The sequence below is a fragment of the Phacochoerus africanus genome, chromosome 9 (assembly GCF_016906955.1).
Source record: "Phacochoerus africanus isolate WHEZ1 chromosome 9, ROS_Pafr_v1, whole genome shotgun sequence".
In the NCBI taxonomy this organism is placed as follows: domain Eukaryota; kingdom Metazoa; phylum Chordata; class Mammalia; order Artiodactyla; family Suidae; genus Phacochoerus; species Phacochoerus africanus.
This window is the reverse complement of record NC_062552.1, coordinates 102,039,843-102,045,325: the sequence shown is the minus strand read 5'-3', so window position 1 is coordinate 102,045,325 and position 5,483 is coordinate 102,039,843. Positions and strand designations below refer to the sequence as shown.

The window sequence follows — 5,483 nt, the reverse complement described above, 5'->3', positions numbered from 1 at the left end:
AAGCCAACCCTAGTTCTCTACCTGGAACTGAACTCTGGAGCCTGTGTCTCAGTCCCCAGCCCCCACCTGAGCATCTCAGGCTGTGGCATCCTGGGAGGTGCTACTGATGGTCTGTGCGACTCTGCTTTACCTTCCTCTGTCCAGCTGCTGTGCTTTTCTCTAAGGTTTTGAGGTTCTGACGTTCCTCCATCTCAGCTGATCTCCCCATCAAGAGGCCTCCCAGGTGCTGGTTCCTTTCCTCTTTCACAGCTCCCTCTCAGGAGTGCTAGTCCTGTCCTGATTTCTCTTTCTCTTTTCCTTTTGTTCTTCCCAGCTATGTGAAGGGTTTCTTGCTCTTTTGGGATGTTTAAGGTCTTCTGCCAGTATTCAATAAATGTTCTAGTGAATTGTTGTTCATGTAGATGGGTTTTTTTTGTGTGTATATTTGTTGAAGAAGGTGAATGTCATATCTTACTCCTCTGCATCCTGATCCAGATATCCCAGTGTATATTCTTGCCTCTATAAAAGATTAATTGACCATAGATAATGTGTTTATTTCTGGGCTCTCTATTCTATTCCATTGATCCATATGTCTATTTTTTGTGTGTGTGCCACTTCCTCACTGTTTTGATTACTGTAGCTTTGTAGTGTTGTCTGAAGTCTGGGGGGTTATGCTATCTGTTCTGTTGTTTTTCCTCAAGATTGCTTTGGAAATTCTGGGTCTTTTATTATTGTTCATAAACTTTAGGATTATTTGTTACCACTTCTGTGAAAAGTGTCATTTCGGGTAATTAATAGGGATTGCACTAAATCTATAGATGGCTTTGTGTAGTATGGCCATTTTAACAATATTAATTCCTCCAAACCAAGAGCATGGGATATCTTCCTGTTTCTTAGAGTCATATTTAATTTCCTTTATTGACGTTTTTTAGTTCTCAGCATTTTGGAGTTCCCATTGTTGGTCAGTGGTAATGAACACAACTAGTATCCATGAGGATGCAGGTTTGATCCCTGGCCTTGCTCAGTGGGTTAAGGATCCAGCATTGCCCTGAGCTGTGGTATAGGTTGTAGATGTGGCTTGGATTTGACATTGCTGTGGCTATGGTATAGGCAGCCAACTGCAGTTCCAATTCAACCCCTATCCTGGGAACTTCCATATGCCATGGTGCAGCCCTAAAAAAGAAAAAAAGTTCTCAGCATATTAATTCTTATAACTCTTTAGGTTTATTAAGTATTTTTGGTGCAATTTTTTCTTTCTTTCTTTTTTTTGTATTTTTGCTATTTCTTGGGCCACTCCCACGGCATATGGAGGTTCCCAGGCTAGGGGTCGAATCAGAGCTGTAGCCCCCGGCCTACGCCAGAGCCACAGCAACGCTGGATCTGAGCCGCGTCTGCAACCTACACCACAGCTCACGGCAACACCGGATCCTTAACCCACTGAGCAAGGGCAGGGACCAAACCCGCAACCTCATGGTTCCTAGTCGGATTCGTTAACCACTGCGCCACTACAGGAACTCCAATTTTTTCATTTTTAAAGTTTTATTTAAGTATAATTGATTTATCATGTGATAATTTCTGCTGTACAATAAAATGATTCAGTTATACATGTACACACATCCATTCTCTTTCAGATTCTTTTCTCACATAGATTACCACACAATATTGGGTAGAGTTCTCTCTGCTATACAGCAGGTCCCTTTTGGCCAATCATCCCATGTACCTCAGTGTTCTAGGCTAATCCCAAATCTCTAGTCCATCCCTTCCCCTGACTGGTCCCCTTTGGTAGCCATAAGTTTTTCAAAGTCTACATGTCTGTTTCTGTTCTGCAAATAAGTTCATTTGTATCCTTTTTTTTTTTTTTAGATTCCACATATAAATCATATCATATGTTTGTCTTTCACTGTCTAACTGCACTTAGTATGATTATGTCTGTCCATGTTGCTACAAATGTCATTATTTTATTCCCTTTTATGGATAAGTAATAACTGCATTGTATATATGTGCCACATCTTCTTTACCCATTCCTCTGTTGATGCACAGGTTGCTTCCATGGCTTGGCTATTGTAAATAGTACTACAATGAACATTGGGGTGCAGGTTATATTTTCAAATTATGGTTTTCACCAGATAGATGCCAGGGAGTGGGGTTGTTGTATCATATCTATTTTTAGTTTTCTAAGGAACCACCATGCTGTTTTCCATAGTGGTTGCACCAGTTTACATTTCCATCAATAATGTAAGAGGGTTCCCTTTTCTTCACACCCTCTCAGTATTTGTAGACATTTAGATGATGGCCATTCTTTATTGATTAGTTCTAACAGTTTTCTGGTACTATCCCTTTAACTGCAAAGAAATTTTGCCATTTCTTGGGCCGCTCCCACGGCATATGGAGGTTCCCAGGCTAGGGGTCCAATCGGAGCTGTGGCCGCCAGCCTACACCAGAGCCACAGCAACGCCGGATCCGAGCCACGTCTGTGACTCGCACCACAGCTCATGGCAATGCTGGGTCCTTAACCCACTGAGCAAGGGCAGGGATTGAACCCACAACCTCATGGTTCCTAGTCAGATTCGTTGACCACTGCGCCACAACAGGAACTCCCAGAAAATTTTTTTATACACCACTAGCCATGAATGTCATTAGTTATTAAATAAATGCTGCCTAGTCATTAACCAAATGCATGGCCATTGTATCCCCATGGTTCACTTTCATATTTACAAACAGAATTTTCATGATTTATAGAAGTATATCTCTCACGGAAGGTTTAATGCTGAGATGCAATCTAGTATCCATAATATCTGGTGTTCTTCAGACAGCAATGTAGGAGAGAATTACTTTAATCCCCTTCCATTTAAGTGACCTTATGTAAAAGATAAATCAATAATTTAGAAGTTCTAAATCTCCAAAGGAGATTTTCAAATACAATTATAGAATGGTTACCAACAGTTTAAGAGCTTTAAGAAAAATATTTTTTTGTGTCTGCATCCTGCTATAGTTGCTGTACATTTTTTGTCTCCAAGCTGCTTTCCTTTGCCTGCAAGAGGGGCCCAGATAAGATGGATGTTTTGCTAGACTTCTTTAATGTTCTGAACTTTCATTTTTCTTCAACCTGTTCATTATAAATTTAGCTTGGTGTTCCTGTTTGATTTGTTCAACTCTCTTCATTTCATCAATAGTTTTATTCCATAGTTCTCACTGGTATTTGACAGGTTCATTTCTACACTTTCAAATTCAGATGAATTACCCATTGTGAGCTCATTACCAGCTGTTTTCTGAAACACTTTAGTCCATCTTACCTTGCAAGGGTTGCACTTCTTCTTGAGGTTTTTATGGCATTTGGATTTGCAGAATCTGAATGCCTTGCAATCATTGTGGATGAACATCATGCCATGGCCTGGGTAGATAGGCCCTAAACAGAAAAACACTTTTCAATCCTCATGATGAATGTGTATGGGGACCTGCCAGCCAAACATCAAGCTTGGAGGCTTTGGTAGAATCTTTAGGTTTTTCTGTATATAGTATCTTATCTGCAAATGGTGATAGTTTTACTGCTTCCTTTCCAATTTGGATTCCTTTTCTTTTTCTTCTGTGATTGCTATGGCTAGGACTTCCAAAATAATGTTGAAGTACAGTGGCAAGAGTGGACATCCTTGTCTTGTTCCTGATTTTAGTGGGAATTATTCTAGCTTTTCACTGTTGAGAATTATGTTTGCTGTGGTGTTGTCATATATGGCCTTTTTTATGTTGATGTAGGTTCCCTCTATGCCCACTTTCTGGAGGTGTTTTGTTTGTTTGTTTTGTTTGTTTTAATCGGAAATGGGTGTTGGATTTTGTTGGTTTTTTGGTTTTTGTTTTTTTTTTTCTGCTGAGGAGATCATATGGTTTTTATTCTTCAGTTTGTTGATGTGATGTATCACACTGATTTTGGAAAATCCTTGCCTCCCTGGGATAAATCCCACCTGATCACAGTGTATGATCCTTTTAATGTATTGTTGAAGTTGGTTTGCTAGTATTTTGTTGAGGATTTTTGCGTCTGTGTTCATCAGTGTTATGGGCCTGTAATTTTCTTTTTTTGTGGTAAATTTGGTTTTGGTATCTGGGTGATGGTTGCCTCATAGAATGAGTTTGGGAGTGCTCCTTCTGCTACAATTTTTTGGAAGAGTTATAGAAAGATAAGTGTTACCTCTTCTCTAAATATTTGATAGCTTACCTGATGGCTTCACAGGTAAATTCTATCTTATCCTGGATTTTCATTTGTTGGAAGTTTTTAAATCAGTTTCAATTTCAGTACTTGTGAGCAGTACATTCATCTTTTCTATGTCTTCCTTGTTTAGTCTTAAAGATTGTACTTTTCTAAGAATTTGTCCATTTCTTCTAGTTTGTTCATTTCATTGGCATATAGTTGCTTGTAGTAATCTCTTATGATTCTTTGTATTTTTGTGATGCCCATTGTAACATCTCCTTTTTCACTTCTAATTTTATTGATTTGAGTCACTTTTTTCTTGATGAGTCTGACTAAGGGTTTATCAATTTCGTTGCTCTTTTCAAAGAACTAGCTTGTAATTTCATTGATCTTTTCTACTGTTTTCTTCATTTCTGTTTCATTGATTTCTGCTCTGATCTTTGATTTCTTTTCTCCCACTAACTTTGGGTTTTGTCTGTATTTCTTTCTCTAGTTGCTTTAGGTGTAAATTCAGGTTGTTTGAGATTTTTCTTGTTTCCTGAGGTAGGCTTGTATTGCTATAAAATTCCCTCTTAGAACTGCTTTTGCTGCATCCCATAGATTTTGGACCATTTATGTTTTCATTGTCATTTGTATCTAGGCATCTTTTTATTTCCTCATTGATTTATTTAGTGATCCATTGGTTGTTTAGTAGGATATTGTTTATTGTAAGTTGGGTTTTTTTTTCTTGTATTTTATTTCCAGTCTTACAGCATTATGGTCTGAAAAGATGCTTGATATGATTTCAACTTTCTTAAATTTACCAAGGCTTGATTTGTGGCCCAGAATGTAATCTATCCTAGAGAATTTTCCGTGTGTGCTTGAGAAGAATGTGTATTGTGCTGTTTTTAGATGGACTATTCTATAAATATCTATTAAGTCCATCTGGTCTAATGCATCATTTAAGGCCTATATTTGTAGTTTTTATATCATGTTTGTATATGGATGATTTCCTACCCTTTCCATATGTTTGTCTTTACTGGTGAGCTTCTCATTTGTAATTTTCTTGTTCCTATTTGTGACCTTTTCTTTTTCACCTAGAGAAGTTCCTTCAGTATTTATTGTAAAGCTAGTTTGGTGCTGAATTCTTTTAGATTTTGCTTGCCTATAAAGTCTTTGACTTTCCCCTTCAAATATGAATGAGAGCCTTGCTGGGTAGAGTATTCTTGTTTGGAGGTTTTTTCCCTTTCATCACTTTAAGCACATGCCACTTCCTTCTGGCCTGCAGAATTTCTGCTGAAAAATCAGCTGATCACCTTATTGATGTTCTCTTGTATGTTATTTG

At 38.1% G+C, this 5,483-nt stretch overlaps 1 pseudogene; it reads right to left on the bottom strand.

Moving 5' to 3' along the window:
• Positions 1-2,932: 2,932 nt before the first annotated feature.
• LOC125136755 (probable ribosome biogenesis protein RLP24) lies at positions 2,933-3,415 on the bottom strand (annotated as a pseudogene).
• Positions 3,416-5,483: the final 2,068 nt, after the last annotated feature.